The 20,635-nt window shown below is 43.9% G+C and overlaps 1 protein-coding gene across 11 annotated transcripts in view; it reads left to right on the plus strand.

The window, feature by feature from the left end:
• syt12 (synaptotagmin XII) overlaps nucleotides 1-20,635 on the plus strand; it is a 263,045-nt gene that overhangs the window by 127,776 nt on the left and 114,634 nt on the right. For 2 of the 11 annotated variants that reach the window (XM_068045991.1, XM_068045995.1), the window contains one exon: nucleotides 2,783-3,127. The exons of 8 other annotated variants lie outside the window; for them this stretch is intronic. The gene's annotated coding sequence lies outside the window, so the exon portion shown is untranslated. Of the gene's footprint in view, nucleotides 1-1,678; nucleotides 1,711-2,782; nucleotides 3,128-20,635 lie in introns of those variants that run through there. One more of the 11 variants, XM_068045997.1, reaches the window with a different exon arrangement.

Below are 20,635 nucleotides of genomic sequence, written 5' to 3' on the forward strand. Positions count from 1 at the left end.
AAGTAGATTACAAGGTTGTGGGGGCAGTGGGTATAGGAACTGTCTAGTCATGATGCTCCATCATGATGTGATGCAGGCTTGGTTGACCAGGTGGCCTTTTCTGGCCCATCGATTTTATATGTCCATATGCACAATTGGACTGTTGAAGCAGTGATTTCATGGCCTTGACTGTTGTAAAGGGGCCTTACAGCAAAAAATTATTCAAAATGCCCAAACCATCAGTGATGTGCTGAATGCTGAATATTCTCATAATTCACCCTGACATTACTCAAGAATAAAATTGTTGCTCAATTATAAACAAGAGAAAACTCCCACAGCCTCTGCCTGGAGTGATGGTCACACACTGCCAAGAGAAATTTATAACAGCATCATTGTACGTCACTCCCATGATCACCTCGATTTTCAGACTGATGATGTGTTTGCAATCTAACATTACACACCTACACACTGCGGTGAACTAATTTCTGTTATAAAATACATTTGCTTGAATTTATATAGGAGAGATAGATTGGATTCTAAAAAAATGACCATTGAAGTGATGTAAGAACAACTTGGAAAGAACTTCCATTAATATCCCCCTTTCATTACTCAGGGCATGCAAAGCACTTCACAGCCAATGAAGATGTACTGTAGCAACTCACCAAGACTCCTTCAACAGCACCTTCCAAACCCGCAACCTCTACTGCCTTGAAGGACAAGGGCAGCAGATGCATGGGAACACCACCACCAGCAAGTTCCCCTCCAAGCCACACACCATCCTGACTTGGAACTGTATTGCCGTTCCTTCACTGTCACTGAGTCAAAATCCTGGAACACCCTTCCTAACAGCACTGTGGATGTACCTACACCCCAAGGACTGCAGTGGTTCAAGAAGGAAGCTCACCACCATCTTCTCAAGGGTAATTAAGGATGGGCAATAAATGCTGGCCTACCCAGCGATGCCCGCATCCCACGAACGAATAATAAAATGTGGTTCTTTTGAAGTGTTGTTACTGTTGTAATGTAGGGAAACACAGCAGCCAATTTGCACACAGCAAGGTCCCACAAATGAAATTAAGATAAATGCCCACATCGTCTGTTGGGTGAGAGATAAATATTCGCCAGGATTCCAGGGAGAACGTACTTGCTGTTCTTGAAAAAGTTTTATTATTATTTGTGCATGGGATTTGGGTATTTCTGGCCATGCCTGTTTTTATTGCCCATACCTAATTGCACTTGAGAAGATGGTGGTGAGCTGCCTTCTTGAGCCACTGCAATCCATGTGATGTAGGTATTCCTACAGTGCTGCTCAGTAGGGAGTTTCAGGATTTTGATCAGCGACAATGAAGGAACGGCAATATATTTCCAAGACAGGATGGTGTGAACTTGGAGGGGAATTTGCAGGTGGTGATGTTGCCAGGCACCTGGTGCCCTTGTCCTTCCAGGTGGTAGAGGTTGCTGATTTGGAAGGTGCTGTCAAAGGAGCCTTGATGAGTTGCTGTAGTGCATCTTGTATATGGTACACACTGCTGCCACTGTGTGTCGGTGATAGAGGGAGTGAATGTTTAAGTTGGTGAATGGGGTGACAATCAAGTGGGCTGCTTTGTCCTGAATGGTGTTGAGCTTCTTGAGTGTTGTTGAAGTTGCACTCATCCAGGCAATTGGAAAGTTTTCCATCACACTCCTGACATGTGCCTTGGAGATGGTGGACAGGCTCTGAGGAATCAGGAGGTGAGTTACTCGCTGCAGAATTCCCAGCCTCTGACCTGCTTTTGAAGCCACAGTATTTATGTGGCTGGTCCAGTTTAGTCATTGGTCAACGTTGACCCTCTAGATGTTGATAGTGGGATTTCAGTGATGGTAATGCTTTTGAATGTCAAGGGGAGGTAGTCAGACTCTCGTTGTAGATGGTCATTGCCATGGGCTGTGTGGCATGAATGTTACTTGCTGCTTATCAACACAAACCTGAATGATGTCCAAATCTTGCTGCATGTGGATGCAGACTGTTGTATTAACAGAGGAGTTGCGGATGGAACTGAACACTGCAATCATCAGCAAACATCCCCATTTCTGACCTTACATTGGAGGGCAGGCCATTAATGAAGCAGCCGAAGTTGGTTGGTTCTAGGACACTGTCCTGAGGAACTCCTGCAGTGATGTCCTGGGGCTGAGATGATTGGCCTCCAACAACCACAACCATCTTCCTTTGTGCTACATGTGACTCCGGCCAGTGGAGACTTTTCTCCTGATTCCCATTGACTTCAAATTGCTTGGGCTTCTTGATGCCACACTCTATCAAATGTGCCTAGATGCGAAGGGAAGTCACTCGCACCTCATCTAGGCTTATTTGTCCCTGTTTGGACCAAGGCAGTAATGAGGTTCAAAGTTGAATGGTCCTGGCGAAACCCAAACTGGGTATCGGTTAGCAGGTTGTTGATGAGTAACTGCCACTTGATAGCATTGTCAACGACATCTTCCATCACTTTCTGACGATTGAGAATAGGCTGATGAGATGACAGTTGGCCGGATTAGATTTGTCCTGTGTTTTGTAAACAGGTCACACCTGGGCAATTTTCTACAATGTCGGGTAAATGCCAGTGTTGTAGCCATACATGAACAGCTTGGCTAGAGGTGTGTTTAGTTGCTGAGCATGAGTCTTCAACACTATAGTAGGGTATTGTTGCATCCACAGCCTTTTCTGTATCCGGAAGACTCAGCCATTTCTTCATATCACTTGGAATGAATTGAATCAGCTGTAGACTGGCATCTGTAATAGAGTCATAGGGCTGTATTTTCGTTACAGAGGCAGGAAACAGGAACTGGGACCTCAGAATGGAGCAGCAGCAGTCGGCGGCGGACCTAGGAGGAGGCAGATCTGGAACAGGACCTGTGGAAATAAAGAGCGGGGCTCGAAGCCCTCACCTATCTTAGACCGGAGAAGCAGCAGTCGGCGGTGGACCTTGGAGGAGGCGGATCCGGAGCCGGACCTGTGGAAATTAAGTGTGGGGCTCAAGGCCCTCACCTACCTCAGACCGGAGCAGCAGCTGTCGGCGGCAAGCTCTCTGTCTGTGTCAGCGCGTGCTGGGTTTGCAAAGAGGAAAAAGAAACTACCAGTGACATCACGGGAAATCTGTAAGCTGATTGGTTGGTAAGTAACAGCTGTTATTACATGTAAATAGCTTAAAAAATCAGAAAAAAGTTCTTTTTTTTTAAATACTCAAATAGCTACCTTGTAAGTGGTAAGGTTAGTACTACTAAGGTTTTGTTTTAATTAGTGTAATTTATTAATAACTACTACTTACAGTAGTGCTGTTTGGACATAGTCAGGCTGTGAGTTGTGTGTGAGGGATTTTACTGACTAGGGGAAGGAGGTGCTCTTTGCAGTCTGTCTTTTCTTTTTGCCTTTTCAGCCTCCACGGTACAGGGGACGAAGCTGATTGGCAAGTAACTGATAAATTATTGCACCTATTACATTAGCAATAGTTAGTTTGTAAAGCTAAGTAATGGCAGGGCAGCTCGGCCAAGTGGAATGTGCCTCCTGTGGTATGTGGGAAGTCGTGGACGCACCATGTGTCCTTGACAAATACATCTGCAGCAAGTGTCACCGTCTGCAGAAGCTTGAATTCCAGGTTTCGGAACTCGAGCAGCAGCTGGATTCACTGTGGCGCATCCGCGAGACAAAGAACTACGTGGATTGCACACTTCAGGAGGTAGTCACTGTGGAGCTTAAGAGAGCACAGGCAAAGAGGGACTGGGTGACTGCCAGACAGACATGAATGTCAAGACAGGTAATGCAGGAATCCCCGGAGAGCATCCCATTTTCTAACCAGTATTCAGTTCTGAGTACCGTTGGGAGCGAGGGTTCCTCTGGAGAGTACAGCAAGAGTTGTGACCAGAGCACCATGGGTGGCTCAGCTGTGCAGGGAGGGAGGAGAAAGGACAAGAGAGGAATAGTGATAGGGGATTCTATAGCTAGGGAACAGATAGGCATTTCTGTGGTCGCAGACGTGGTTCCAGGATGATATGTTGCCTCCCTGGTGCAAGGGTCATGGATACCACCGAATGGCTACAGGACATTCTGGGGGGTGAGGGTATACAGCCAGAGGTCGTGGTCCACATTGGTACCAACGATATAGGAAGAAAGAGGGATGAGGTCCTGCAGGCTAGGTTTAGGGAGTTAAGAACGAGATTAGCAAGCAGGACCTCAAAGGTAGTAATCTCCAGATTACTCCCAAGGCCACATGCTAGTGAGTATAGAAATAGGAAAATACACCAGATGAATGCGTGGCTGGAGAGATGGTGCAGGAGGGAGGGCTTCAGATTTCTGGGGCATTGGAACTGGTACTGGGGAAAGTAGGATCTGTACAAGCCGGACGGTCTGCACCTGAACAGGACTGGGACAAATATCCTTACAGGAAGGTTTGCTAGTGCTGTTGGGGATGGTTTAAACTAGCTTGGCAGGCGGATGGGAACCTGAGCGCAGTCTTAGATAGGACACAGATTTAAAGTGATTGGTAGAAGGATTAGAGAGGACATGAGGAAAATCTTTTTCACCCAGAGAGTGGTGGGTGTCTGGAATTCACTGCCAGGAACGGTGGTGGAGGCAGAAACCCTCAATTCTTTTAAAAGGTACCTGGACATGCACCTGGCAAGGCTATGGACCAGGTGCTGGAAAGTGGGATTAGAATGGGCGGCCATTTTTTCAGCCAGCACTTACACGACGGGCTGAATGGCGTCCTTCTGTGCCTTAATTTTTCTATGGTTCTACGGGTCTGATTCTGTGTCAGAAACCCGTTTCTGGTGGGAAACTCAATCAGATTTCAAATTTTAAATGGGTTAGCCCTTAATTGGTTTGGAGACAGGTTTCCTGTCCACTTAGAACCAGTGGGCCTGGGAAAGGAGCTGAGTCAGATCATGTGTTGGGCTCATGTAGACTTCCACAGCAGCCTTCACTTCACCAGTGGGAAGCGAGATGTCACAGGGGAGCCGAAGATTTGGCACTAAGGGCCATCGCTTCATCGATGCCGACCTGGATCTCGTGTTGGAGGCCGGGATGGAGAGGAGGGAGGTCCTCTTTCCAGAGGGTAGCAGGAGGAGGCCACTTCGTCATGCAGCAGGGGCACCTCTCTGTTCATTGTTAGCCCCCTCCGCCCCCTTCCTCTTCCTCTCTTACCTCCTGCTCTTTCCCCAATGAGCTGCCTCCTTCCAGGGCCTCACTGTCCTCAAGTTCCACACCTCTCTGGAGGGCCATGTTATGGAGAGCACAGCAGACCACCACAATGACAGAGACCCTTGCAGGAGGGCATTGGAGGAACCACCCGACTGATCCAGGCGCTGGAATTGTATCTTCACAAACCTGATGGCCTGCTCAATGTTTAGCCTGCTGAGCAAGTGGCATTGTTTGTATCATCTCTGTGCCTCTGTCTGGGGCTCCCTTACGGGCATCAGAAGTGATCTCTTCAAGGAATTTCCCTTGTCCTCTAGCATCCAATCCCGCAATTTGGGGAATGGAGTGAAGATCTGAGGCAGTCTGGACTGACAGGAAAGTGAGTTCGCTTATGGAGGGAGCTCCTGTTGTGGTCCTGTTGCAGACAAGATGGACGTTGAGGGGGCGGAAATCCTTCCTGTCGATGGATCTCACTGGCCAGTCCCCGGGTGCCTTGGCCACATGGGTATAATTGATGATGCCCTGCACCTGGGGAAATCCAGTGATGGAGGCAAAACCCAATGCCCTCTGTACCAGTGCAGGTCCATCTGTGTCAAAGTGGATGTAATCCCTGCCCTCCTGAAAATGGCATCTGTGACCTGCCTGGTGGCCTAATGAGCTGCCGACTGTGAGATGCCACCTAGGTCCTCAGAAGATCCCTGGAATGGTCTGGTTGTATAGAAAATCAGGGCAACGGTAACCTTGACTACTGCAGGTAAGGGATTGCTATGGTGGCCGCAAGGCCTCAGGTCATTGTGGATCAGAGCACAAATGTGTGAGACCATCTTCCTGGATAGGCGCAGCCTCCGATGGGATGGGCACTCTGTCATTTGCAGGTTGCTGACTATTGGGCAGTAGATTCAATGTATTGGGTAGAGCTGCCTTCTCCTTGCAGCACCCCATGCCCCCCCTCCCCCCCGCTGTGCTCTGTGGCCTCCTGCTGTTCAGTAGGTGCATCTGCTGAAGCTAATCCTGGCTGCTCTGTCCAATATCAGAGAAGCCTGTTCACGTCTGAACTCCCTCAGCTGGGTGCATTCACCAGGCCTTCACCTGCTAACCCCAGCTGCCCAAGTGATGCCAGCAGGCTCATGTCCCTCTTCAGATTCCTGCCACTCACCACTAAGAAAAGCTGGTGTCAGAGCTCCAGCAAAGGCTGAGCTTCATTATTTGTGCCTGAGCATTATTTCAATCAGCCCTTCCCATAGCCCTCATGGTCCACCACAGTATTCCTGACCCTGCTGTGTTCCCCACAAAGAGTTTTCCCTATTCCCTACCTTTAAAAATCCTAAACTGCTGCTAACAGGCCTGTGAATAAGCTCCATAAAGAGCTAAACAGGAAATCAATTGAAGTTTGCAGGGTTGCCGTTCCCTGCCTCCCAGCACCCCTTTAAAAATGGCTGTGCATTCCAAAGGCGCCAGGTCCCCATTCCATCCTCCGATAACGTGATCCTTAAATTCTGCTCGCCTCCCCGCAGCCGCATTCAGCAGGCTTTAAAAATCCAGCCCATAGAGTCATTATGGCACAGAAGGAGGCCATTCAGCCCATCGAGTCCATGCCAACTCTCTGTGGAACAACCCAGTCAGTCCCATTCCCCTGCTCTATTCTCATTTAGTTCCATTATGTGTCTATCCAAATTCCTTTTAAAATCATTGATCATCTCCACTTCCACCACCCTCGTTGGCAGCGAGTTCCAGGATGGTGAGAACCTCAGGAGGAGGCCGAGATGGATCATTCACTCAGCGCTTCTGCCTGAAGATGGTTGCAATGCTTCAGCCTTGTCTTTTGCACTGATGTACTGGGCTCTGCTATCATTGAGGATGGGATGTTCATGGTGTCTCCAGTCCCATTAGCTGTTTAATTGTCAAGCACCATTCACAACTGGATGTGACAGGCCTGCAGAGCTTTTATCTGGTCTGTTGGTTGTGAGATCATCTAGCTCCATCTATAGTACGCTGCTTCCTCTGCTTAACATGCAAGTAGTCCTGTGTTGCAGATTCACCAGATTGGCACCTTATGTTTAGGTATGCCTGGTGCTGCTGCTCGCATTTCCTTCTCCATTCCTCATTGAACTAGGGCTGATCTCCAGGCTTGACGGTAATGGTAGAGTCAAGGATATGACAGGCCATGAGATTGTAGTGGAATACAATTCTGCTGCTGCTAATGGCCTACAGCATTTCATGGATGCCCAGTTTTTAGCTGCTAGATCTGTTCTGAATCTATCTCATTTAGCAGTGGTCGTACCAAACAACATGATGGAGGGTGGCCTCAGTGTGAAGATGGAACTTCATCCCCACAAGATCTGTGCTACGGTCACTCCCACCAGTACTGTCATGGATAGATGCATCTGCAACAGTGAGGACGAGGTCAAGTAGGTTTTTCCCTTGTGTTGGTTTCCTCATCATCCGCCGTGGGCCTAGTCTGGCAGTTATGCCCATAGTGCCATAGGATCTTGTGTAGCTGCCTGGTAAGGCAGATGGGGCTTTGCTTTAACATCTCATCTGAGGGATAGCTTTCCCGCAGTGTAGAACTCATTTAGTACTGCACTGCAGTATCCGCTTAAATGAAGAAGGAGTTTTTATTTATGCAATATGTTGTCGCAATATACACGCTATAGATCAATCTGTTACTCAATCGGTTCCATAATTAACAAAGTAGGCTTATACACTATGATGTTAAAAATTATTTTTCTAAAAATTATGATTGCTGTCTATCTGTAATTTTTGAGTTTTACTCAGTCATATGTCAGGAGCATGCTTGCAATTACACTACAAATTGCAAACAAAGGACATTTCCCCATTCGCCCTCTCTCCGTGTCCAGCTGTTTAATCTTCACAAGAAATGCCATTACAACCTTAAATAGGGCCCTGTCTTTTCAGGAAAGCCCCACATCCCAGAGCCTACTTAAGTTTGAGGATTTTTTAATGCATTTCTGTCAGTTGGGGATCATCAGAGAGGAGTATTAAAGGTTTCCTGTGTTGTCTGAAAATAATGAAGAGTTTGATTCCTTCAAAGAACACAGTGAGAGTACTTTTTATTTTGTTCCTGACCAATTTAGAGATTTTGGTAGAATTCCCTCAAGGCCTCATTAGTTTTTATCAGACTGCTAAGTCTCTTCCTGGACTCTTGTACCAAATGCAGTGCTTCAAATACTTGGCTTCAGTTTCTAAAAAGTTTTGGCGCCTAATTATGTGATGTGGTTGATTACAAATTCTCTGATACACAGAAACCTCAAAATTATCTGCAGTTTTAATGTCTACTTTCAATCTGTTAACGACAGGAAATACTTCCTCACATTCCAACTGTTAACTTGTGCTACATCCCAAAGGATTATTTCAAGAAGTTTTGTAATATTATTTTTACCTGAACACACTCCCCTTTTTTCAATATATTATTAGAAGTTTCTTTCAGTAGAAGTAACTTATTAATTTAACAGCATCTCTCTGAATCTCAGGATTAAATATATCACTCCCAATTTTTTGTAAGGGAGATAAGTGCTAAAGCTCACAAAATACCTATTTATTTTAGAAGTATTGAACTGAAAAGTTCCAATATGGAGCTTATATTAATGAAAAGATTAATTTCTCCCCCTCACAACCCTCACTAATGGAAATACCGTACATCAGAAAATTAGATTGAGATCTACCATTTTATATCTCGGGATATCTTATTCATAATATCTAAAATGTTCCACTTGTACTGTTCAACGTAATCCAGTCCTAGAGAAATTGATTAGTGATCATCCAGATCAATCGACTGCTGTGCCAATGTACAGATGAGTGAAGTGTAACTTAAATCAAAGACTGAGGTGACCACAGAGATCCATTAAGTAATGGAACTTTATTTAATGCTATCTAATTGACACAGTCAATACCATTGCAAGGGTAAGTATTGGTGATGACAGGAAAAGTAAGTTGGTTTTTAATATAAATCAACAGGATCTAAATCATCACAAGTGGTCAGAATTTTACTGCCCGCAAACGAGTGGGCTGGTGGCAGGGTTGAGGGGGACAGGTTGCAAAATTGAGTGGGAGGCGGGGGGGTGGGGTGGGGGGGGGGGGGGGTGCATGCCCGACCCCCTGCCACCCTGGATGCAATTTTACGCAGGGCAAGAAACTATCTGCCTGCCCCAGGCCAATCAAGGCCTTTAAGTCGCCAATTAACTGGCACTTATGGGCCTCCTCCCGCTGCCACGGGTATTTTACCCTCTGTGGCTGGACGGCAAAAGCCTCAGGAACCCTGACTGGTAAAACCAGGCAGCCTTCTTGAGGGCTGGGAGGGGGCCTTCCTGATTGGCACTCTGTACCCCATGGAGGGCAGCCCCTGAAGCCCCAACCGCCCCTAACGCACAACAATCCCCCCAGCCCCCTAACTGACCCTCCTTGCCTTGCCGGGGCCTGGCTGATTGTCCCCAGCGAGGCCCTAAAAACTTACCTGTCTTCCAGGGCTGTCTCTCACTTTGCTGCGATGGCTGGATGTAGTCCCAGCAGTTGCCACCACTCCTGGTGTCGCTGCTGGGACTAAGAGCTGCCGGCCCGCTGATTGGCTGGCAGCTCCATTAGGCGGGACTTACTGCCTCAAGGAGGTGAAAGTACTGCCCAGGTAAAATGAAACCCGACCTGGGCCCGACCCGACCACATTCAACCTAAACTCGAGCTGGGCCCCGAGTCATTTAATTTTTTTTTTGCGCCCAACCCGATCCGACTATCGTAATAAAGTTAACGATATCAAACAGGTTATCGTGCTCTACCTTGTCCAAATGTTGTGATCCGGTCCATTCGTTCCAGCAGCAGGCTATTCCTGCAGATGGAGTTGTGGGGAATCTGAGCCTGATCCCGTCACCAGGAACCAACACCACCCCCCACCCCCGCCAACTTTCACACACGAGCACTTTGTGGCCGAGTTCATTGGATAGTGATCAGGCGTGCAAACCTAGTGATTTCCTTACCCCCTCCCTTTTTTGGTCAACACAGTTTTTGGAGGGTTGTAGTGCTGTAGAGGTTTGGAGTGGTGGGGGATGGGGTGGTGTGCAAGGCCATGAAGATTTGAACGTGAGCAACGCAGAGGTCAATTATCATTTTCCTATTGCTATTCCTAAGCTCAGTGAATTCAATACAGAGAGATTGGACTGGAAAGTAAATTTCAGTGAAAGGAAAGATTGATTGATTGATTGGAAAAATGGCAGATCAGATAGCAGGCTTTCCCAGTGCAGTTTGATTGTTAATGTAAAGTGCTGCAGATTCCCAGTGCTGTCTGATCATTAGCCTACAGTACTGGAGATCTGCGGTACTGTTTGGTTGACGACTTCTGGTTGATCAGCATACACATAATGGCCAGCACCTCGAATAGCCTACAAAGCAAAAAAAAACAAATATGTTAATGTTGACAAAGTATGGTGAACAATTTCTAACATTGGCATTTAAAACAATTTTACTTAAAGGTTCGTATCACTTTTTTTTTTAAATGTTCTTACCTGAGATTATTTGATGTCATGGGTGAATCTCAACCCTCCAAAGCTTTGAGTGTCCATCTATCCTGTGAGATCTTTGTACGTTTTTGTAGCACTCCCAGATAAACAATCAGCAAGCGCTGCTTGTTAATTGCTTTTACACACTGGACTGTCTTGTTCCTCTATAAGATTACAGTACAGTCTTAGAAGAGATAAAGCATCCCAGAAGCCCTGATTTGAAGTATTAAAATGCAAAACAAATAATCTGACAGCAATCAAATACAGTTGTGTATTTATTGAACATCTTTCTTCCAACTCCTTGAGTACATAAAATTAAAGATCCCAACTCTAGGAACTGAACTAAGTTTTTGTAGATAACATTCAAGTACACACAGTATTTCTCCTTTCTGTCAGAAATATCAGCCTGTCTCTTCCGAGACTTTCCAACAACGTCTTGACTCCCTCATGATTTTTAAGCAGTCTTCTCATGGGATTATCCATTTTCTCTCTACAAAGAAAGACTTGCTCTTCTCTAGCACCTTTCACGACCTCAGGACGTCGCAAACCACTTTCTACCCAATGAAGGTCTTTGTGAATTGTAGTCACTGTTGTAAAGTAGGGAACGCAGCAGCCATTGCCCACAGCAAGCTCCCACAAACAGCACTGTGATAATAACCAGATAAAACAGAAACAAATCACGTCAAACCGTAGATTAAAAAGAAAACAAATAGCCTTCTGCAACGAAGCACCCAATAGGCAGTTAGGTGAACATTTGATTTAGCACTCTCAACGACATAACATGTAAGTAGTCTCAGTTACAGCCATAGCAAAAAAAAAGAAAAGAACAAAAGAACAAATAAATTGTCATCTAAAAATAAAGAATAGAGTCAACAGTGGAAGGCTTCAGGGCAGTTCTCTGCTGGTCGATTGTCATTCCGGTTACGCTGAAGTTCCTCTCACTGCTGCTACTGCTCGCCGGAATGCAAAGTATACTTCTAGCCAGTCTGGCCAATTTAGGGTATGTGTTCCTTCCTCCAGCCGAACAGATCACGCTCGTTTGCCATCGCCAACACAGCAGGCCTCTGTGCTGTGTACTACTGCACTTCATCATTTGTGTCCATTCATTCATCAACATTCTCCCATTTAGCAAAGTTGGTCAGTGCCTTTTTGGCAGCTGTAGGTTCATTGTCAACCATTTTTCTTCACAGTGTCTTCTGTTTTAAAGTTGTTGATAAGTCTGAGCACTTCAGAACAAACTTCTCTATCATGGCTGGACAACATTCACAGCTGATCAAATTGAGGTCAGAGAAATGTTGTTATCTTGTGCATGTCATTTACTTCAACTTTTTTCAGAAGCCACTCTCTGTGCCATTGCCTGACAACTGCTTGCATTGGACTATCTGAAGAAAGTGGCATACAGAGTGGTTTAAGTTTCTCAAACCACGGAATTACCAGGTTCAATGTAGGATACTGGTCTCCCTCGAGTTCCCTCTGAGCTTCATAAAATGGTCAGATGAAATCAACCAAAAACTGCAAGACATTGGGGGCGATATTTTCCAGCCTGTAGTTTTCCCCATGCTGTTCCAGTTTCTCATGCAGCTCACGATAAAATAAACTGAAATGAATTCGGTGTCAGATACACAGTACTGTACTTCATTTCTCCCATTGGATTTAAAGTTTTAGACAACTGTGCAGCAACACCGGACTGTTTAATGTATGTCACCAAGGCTTTGGCATGATGTATAAGTTTCTACAACATCCGGAGCTTCAGAAGCTAATTCCTTTGGATCAAGTGAATGTTGAAGGACCGTGTTATATACGTGGTCCTGGCAATCCAGACGTCAGTATGGTCTAAGAGCAAGCATTATGTTAACGCCTTACTCTGTTTCATTTAATGTTAATTTATTTAAATTTGCCGGTCGAATCCAAAAGTATTCACTAGCAGCTTTAAAATCTCACGCCTGATATTTTCACCAGTTTTGGCATCCTCCAGTGGAAACATTGCTGTTGTTAAAACTTTGGTATTAGGTTTAAAATCTACTGTGATGTAATGACAAGTTATTGACATATAATGGATTTTACGGTAGTTGTCCGTCCACATGTCAGTTGTCATTCCCACATTCACATCCTTCAGTATGTCAATAATCTGAGAAATTAGTTGTTTTCTCTTTTCTTCGGCCACGTCCCGATACCTTGTTGAAACTATACTTGGATTTGGTAACACACTTGATGCTGATACTCGACCATATGTAGCACCCACATTGATCAGCTCTTGTGCTAGCTCAACAAACCCTTCACCAGAGACAGTTTGAAAAGATCAAATATCCTTACAACAGAGACTCAAGCATTTGTCTGTAATTTCTGATTTCTTGTGAGCGGGTATGTTTTTTTCACTCGTCTGTGCAAATGAAGTTAGGTACGACTGTCTTGGCCCTGCTGTGGGTCAAGTACAACCTTTATCAATGTGTTGCTGCAAAGGTGAATTTCCCGTCGTTTTGCTGTCATATTTTAGTTGAAGTTTGCAAGATTTGCATTGTGCAAATCCACTTGAACTTTTACTATTGCGGAAAACAACAGCATTGAAATGTTTCCAAATGGAAGATTTACCTTTTCTGACTGCAGGACTTTCCAGTGCTAAACATTCTCCAGTAGACAGCATTCGTTTTACATCTATAGTATACTGTAGTGTATAACCACCTTTGGATGCATGGAAGTGACAGCATGAGCATGATGACGTCCTAGAGATGCTCACCCGCTCACTGCAGAGTGCGGAGTCCGGACTGCACGTTTCCCGCCTTGACCTTAATGTTGAATTGAAGATTGCTTCCCAGAGGCAGCACTATCCAGCCCAACCTGACCCGAGCCCGAATACTGGACTTGGAAGAGAGACCCGAACCTGACACGTCATTGAGTCTATTCGGGTACGGGTCGGGTAGCCATGCTTTGTGCCCAGGACCAACTAAAGGCCTGGGAAGTGAAAATCCTGGCCTGGCTTCCCAGGCCCGGTGGAGGTGGGCTCACCAGACTTTTTGGCTGCTGGGCGGAGCCTCCCGCCCATCGAAAAATTCCAGCCAGTAACTGGATTGTAAACTTCACCATATTTCAGCATTGGGTTTACTTTGTATAATGGGCTATGACCTATGCTTAAAATTACAGTATAGACTTAGCAAGTATAAATTCCAAGTCTGTATTCAGTACAGGATTCTCATAATAATATTGTCTTTAGTGATTTAAGCATAAGTTCATACAAATCTCATGGAGTAGCACCCAGCTGTGGTGCTGGATAGTGCTGTTCCCTTTGGGCTACTCTGGTGTCTGCTCTGAAACATGGACCCCAGTCAACTTTTTTCAGTCGTCTTACTTCCTAATTTAGCTAAATTAGCAACTTTCTCTATTAGCTGTTAAGTTTTCTTCATACTAAGAAAGGCTTACATTCTTCAGAAGGGAGAAATGGGCAACACTCATAATGTTGAACTAGCTAAGGATGAAGCTGAGACACACCTGGGAATCTTAATTGATTCAATGCTTAATATATCCATCCAATGCAGCACAGCATTCAACAAAGCCAACAGATTTGAACTACATCGCCAAAACAGTAGAATATAAGTCAGAAGAAGTTACACAGAATTACATTAAAGAGAATTATACAGAATGTACAGCACAGAAATAGGCAATTTGCCCCAACTGGCATATGCCAGTATTTATGTTCCACATGAGCCTCTTTCCACCCCATTTCATCTAACTGTATCAGCATAAGCTTTATTCCTTTTTGCCTCATGTCCTTATCTTGGTTCCCCTTAAATGCATCTATGCTAGTTGCCTCAACTATTTGTTAGCACGTTCAACATTCAAACCATTCTCTGGTTAAAGACGTTTCTCCTGAAATCCCTATTGGATGTATTAGTGACTGTCTTGTATTTATGACCCCCAATTTTGGGTCTCCCCCACAAGTGGAAACATCTTCTGTATACCTACCCCATCAAAGCCTCTCATAATCTTAGAGTTCTACCAAATCACCCCTCAGCTGTCTTTTTTCTAAAGAAAAGAGGCCAGCCTGTTCAATATTTCTTGATAAGTATCACTTGTAATCAAACTATACAGTGCTCAAGGTCAGAGCACCCCTTGAATACAGTGTCCAGTTCTAGTCACTGAGAAGCAACAAAACCATTCGAGCAGTGGAGGCAGTGCAGAGAAGAGGTGCAGACTGATGCCTAGTCTGAGTTTTGAGAAAAGACAGAAAATACCTGGTCTTCTTAGCCTTGAAGAGGTATCCGAGAGGCAATATTATAGAAGGATATAAGGTGGTAAAGGATGTGGAAAACATAACATCCAGAACACTACTTTAAATTAAATCATTAGAGTAGAACAAGGAGCCACAGGTTGAAACTAGTAAAAGTCAAATTTAGGTCTGCTATCGGGAAATTCTTCATACAAAAAGCGATTAACACATGATTTCACTCCCAGATAGTGATAGAGATGTAAATTCTGGAATTATTTAAGAATCAATTAAGAATCAGTTGGATGCTGCAATGGGTGACCTTTGGATCATTCTAGATAGATATCCTTAGAACATAAGAACATAAGAAATAGGAGCAGGAGTAGACCATTCGGCCCCTCAAGCCAGCTCAGCCATTTAATAAGATCATGGCTGATCTGATAGTGGCCTTAACTCCATTTTTCCTGCCTGCCCCCCATACTCTTGACTCCCTTGTAGATCAATAATCTAACTCAGCCTTGAATATATTCAATAACCCAGCCTCAACTGCTGTCTGGGGAAGAGAATTCCAAAGATTAATGACCCTCTGAGAGAAGAAATTCCTCCTTGTCTCCATCTTAAATGGGAGACCCCTTATTTTGAAACTGTGCCTCCAGTTCTAGATTTCCCCACAAAGGGAAACATCCTGTCAGCATCCGATGGGCCAAATGATAGTTCCCATTATTATGTGTGAACTTACAAACTCTCTGTAAACTTTCTAAGAATTTCTACGACTTCATCATAAAAGCCTTCTCAATCTCTGCTGAAATCGTCACCAACCTTCACTCTTTCTTCATTAGGTCAATGAAGTCTTACCTTAATTGTCTTATATTACCATAAAATGAATCTTGTCTCTGGTGACCTATCCAATCAAAGGTTACTATCATTAAATAGATCCAAAGACATGTCTTAGAAAGTTGTAACTGTCAGCATTCTATACTGTTAACAGCCCAAGAAGACTACGCAGTGCTTTCAGTCATAGAACAGTCTGGTTCATTGTTCTTAACCAAGGCCCAAGGTCCCTTGACTGAAAAAGAAGTCCTTTGTTTATTTAGTATCACTTGCTTCTATATTTAATGAAATACCCTTTTATCTGGACACTTAGAAGGAATGAACGTCATCGAATGGACTGTAGCACTCCTACAATACTTTCAGTACATTTACTAAATAAGTCTTTCAGTCATGAGCTTAAAGTCATCCCTTGGAATTTTCGGAGGAAACTCATCAATCCAGGTTGGGAGTGGCTATTGAATCTATTCCTGTCTGCATAAAATGCTGGTTGAAAGAATTGGTTCTGAAAATCAGAGTATTTCTAGAATCTGTTATATCGGCCTGAAATGTGCTGCAAAAATAACTGAGCTTAATATGCGCATTATTCTTACCACGTAAATAACCCAGAAATTTGTGGCAAAGAAGAGATATGCTGTGAGTTGCAAATCACCACAGATTGCTGCACGATTTGCGTTGCTCCGCTGTTAGACTCGCAAGGACTGGAGCTCACTGTTACCCTCCCCATGTGTGTTAAATAATTGCTATATTCATGCTGTTAAAACAAAATAAACTCACTGCAAGAAGTTCGGGCTACTGTTTCACAGCCTAAAGGCCCCGTTAATGGGGTAATTAATGTTCCAATAACCTTCCATTTTGAAACCAATTTGCATTTAATGCTGCATAAAGTACACAACCGGGATGCAAATTAAACTGGGGAAATTATGAAAGGAAGTAAATCCTTCACAGAGAAAAGAATGCATAGGGAATACAACTAAATGACAGAACTCAAAGGAAGCAAAGAGAGCACGGCCTGGACGCAAATGTCGCTGATTGAGAATATGCGAGCTTGTAACTGGCTGGTGAAGCAAGAAATGGTTCTGCCCAGCAGAGAAAAAGATCATCAAATTTGATTTGTTGTGAATTGTTACAAAATATGTAGTTTTTGAGGGTAGGCAACAGCTTACTTTGATTCCTGAATTTAAGAATTAAGAAACCATCTGAACCCTGGGCACAAGGCAGTCTTATTCATCTGTTTGTGTGTCATATTCTTTGAGCAAAAAAATTTGGAACAACACATTTTCCTGCATGTAATTAAGTGATTATTTAAATAAATTTTATTTAAATAATCAGTTGTTCATGCTGTCACATCACAGCTTTGCTAACCATTCAAATCCTTAAATCTCATTGATTATGCAGATAGACTATTGGTCCCATCATTCACCAACGTCCCAGATGCCCCATTGACCTCACTGCGCCATTATCAATTCGCACTTTGAGCACACTCTGTGTGAATACTTCAATGTGATTGGCTGCTTACCCTGCTTGCTGACATCACTGCTGCTGGATGCCTGGAGATTGCCTTGACTTGATGTCACATTTAAACTGCCTTCAGAAAAGGAGAAGATCGCATCACAAAGATCGTTAGATTTTTGGGGGCAGCTTTCTTCGAGGTCAGCAGTGAGCACATTTGCTTTGCCACTGACTGGAAAATCCAGCTCATTGAGTAGGTTAAAGAAGTGTCCTACATCTCCATGGCTGCACATTTAGATCCCCTGATATCCACCTCCATAAAAAAGGCAGCAGGCGCGTGCCTGCCGTGTTTGGGGTCTCATTCTGCATATTTAACTCTTTAAACCTCAACACCACTGACCCTTTCATGGCTAAGTTGGGGAGTGCAAGCAATTAGTAATGATTAATTCAGATGCAAATGAGATAGATTTCTCCTGATAATTAACATTTTGGGATACAGTATTGGAGTAATTTGAGATACGACATGTGGGAAGTGTAGTGCATTTGGGAGGAACAGCTGATTTTAGATCTCTGGCTTCCAATGCTCTCCATCACTGGGGTTTTCCTCGCCTCTTGTCTGTATCTGTTGTAGATTAATAGAGATTGATTGCTATGATTAGTCAACAACTCCATTATTGTTCAATCACACAATTTCCAGTATGCTAGGAAACAAACTAGATGGGGCTTGATCTTTTCTCATCTCGCAATTTCTATGTTCCTATGCTTAAGAAAAATGTAATCTTTGCCTTGAACCTGTCTTTTTTAGTTGAGTTATTAATATGTTTTGCATACCTTGAAATAACCCTCTATGCAGACCTTTTGGCTATGTACCAATGCTAAACTTGTGTAGTGAAAATCAGATGTTAAGACCCCAATTAACTAATAGAAACATAGAAACATAGAAAATAGGAGCAGGAGTAGGCCATTTGGCCCTTCGAGCCTGCTCCACCATTCATGATGATCATGGCTGATCATCCAACTCAGTAACCTGTTCTGGCTTTCGCCTCATATTCTTTGATCCCTTTAACCCAAGAGCTATATCTAACTCCTTTTTGAAAACATTCAGTGTTTTGGCCTCAACTGCTTTCTGTAGTAACGAATTCCACAGGCTCACCACTCTCTGGGTGAAGAAATTTCTTCTCATCTCAGTCCTGAAAGATTTACCCTGTATCCTTAGACTATGACCCCTGGTTCTGGACTCCCCCACCATCAGGGACATCCTTCCTGCATCTGCCTTGTCAAGTCCTGTTAAAATTTTATAGGTTTCTATGAGATCCCCCCTCACTCTTCTGAACTCCAGCGAATATAATCCTAACCGACTCAATCTCTCCTCATACGTAAGTCCTGCCATCCCAGGAATCAGTCTGGTAAACCTTCGCTGCACTCCCTCTATAGCAGGAACATCCTTCCTCAGATAAGGAGACCAAAACTGCACACAATATTCCAGGTGTGGCCTCACCAAGGCCCTGTATAATTGCAGCAAGACATCCCTGCTTCTGTACTCGAATCCTCTCGCTATGAAGGCCAACATACCATTTGCCTTTTTTACCGCCTGTTGCACCTGCATGCTTAACTTCAGCGACTGGTGTATGAGAACACCAGGTCTCACTGCATATTCCCCTCTTTCAGTTTATAGACATTCAGATAATAATCTGCCTTCCTGTTTTTGCTACCAAAGTGGATAACCTCACATTTATCCACATTATACTGCATCTGCCATACATTAGCCCACTCACTCAACTTGTCCAAATCACCCTGAAGCCTCTCTGCATCCTCCTCACAACTCACCCTCCCACTCAGTTTTATGTCATCTACAAATTTGGAGATATTACATTTAGTTCCCGCATCTAAATCATTAATGTATATTGTGAATAGCTGGGGTCCTAGCACCGATCCCTGCGGTAGCCCACTAGTCACTGCCTGCCATTCGGAAAAAGACCCATTTATCCCTACTCTTTGTTTCCTGTCCGCAAACCAATTTTCTATCCATCGCATACACTACCCCCAATCCCATGCGCTTTAATTTTACATACTAATCTCTTATGTGGGACTTTATTGAAAGCCTTCTGAAAGTCCAAATAAACCACATCCACTGGCTCCCCACCCCCCATCAACTCTACTAGTCACATCCTCGAAGAATTCTAGTAGATTTGTCAAGCATGATTTCCCTTTCGTAGATCCATGCTGACTCTGCCCAATTCTACCACTGTTCTCCAAGTGCTCTGCTATAAAATCTTTGATAATGGACACTAGAATTTTCCTTACTACCGACATCAGGTTGACTGGTCTATAATTCCCTGCTTTCTCTCTACCTCCCTTTTTAAATAGTGGGGTTACATTAGCTACCCTCCAATCTGTAGGAACTGTAGGAAGTCTGGAGTGAAGTGGAGTGAGCCCTTTTCCTCCAGGGAATCTCGCTGTTCTTTGCTCTGGTATTTGGGACTGAATTCAGGCCCAGTGCAAAACATCACTGCTTCACATCAATGCTATGGTTGGAATTTGAAGCACCCCAGACATAGATTTCATATCCCAGATGATTAGCTGAAGGGAGTCTGTAAGTTATAATTACTGAAATGAGCCTCTCTGCTTGACAGAATCATGAAGCAAGACAAATGAAACCTATGCTTCTTTAATGTTCAGTTGCCTCTTCTCAATAACTTTTCTGGCCTTGATTTTTCTGACTTCACCAATTTTTCCTGGGCTTAGGGATTCCTGATGTTTTGCTTCACTTTGCCTGGGAAAAATGATGCAGTGCCCCTGTGCTACCTCCTGAGCACTTATTCTCAGAATAGACTTTGCTAAAGGTTTTACATTTTGTCTTTACTTCTGCTCTCAGGTTCATATAGAAATAAACGCACCTTCTTTCAATTTAATACCATATCTTCACTTTTTGCAACACTCCAAGACTTAATACTTAGTGCAGTTCAAAACAGCCTGATGAATGTTGAAAGCAGTTGTTGGTTCTGCAGTAATCACTCCATCAGGAAGTGATTTCTCCCAGCACCTTGAAAGGTAACTTGAAACCTTTTTTGACGCATCTCATGAGAAACAAATTGATTTCTCTCAATTTCCAATTATTTTGAAAGTGCTTTGCACAAAGTAGTTGGATGTTTGAAAAAAAGCACTCCCTTTTCATCTGTTTTTCCTTCTTGATCTGAAGCTGCTTCTGCAGTTTCATTGACCCCTCCCTGCCACCAGGTTCAATTCTGAACTGTTGGCAACTCTGAACTGATATTCCCTTTAGAATGTGCTTTGTGAAGTGACACATCTACCATGGTGAAACCAGCATTTGGTTTGAGGTTGAGAGTTGATTTTTTTTTAACAAGGTGTGGGATGATGCCGTGGAGTATCGTATTAGGATTTGGAGTATACTTGTGATGCTATTCAGGCTGATACCAAGAATGTCTCTTAAAAGAACAAACTTATATTTATTTATATAGCATTTTCACAACCTCAGGATGTCCCAAA

This window comes from Heterodontus francisci, chromosome 14 (assembly GCF_036365525.1).
Source record: "Heterodontus francisci isolate sHetFra1 chromosome 14, sHetFra1.hap1, whole genome shotgun sequence".
Classification (NCBI taxonomy): Eukaryota; Metazoa; Chordata; class Chondrichthyes; order Heterodontiformes; family Heterodontidae; genus Heterodontus; species Heterodontus francisci.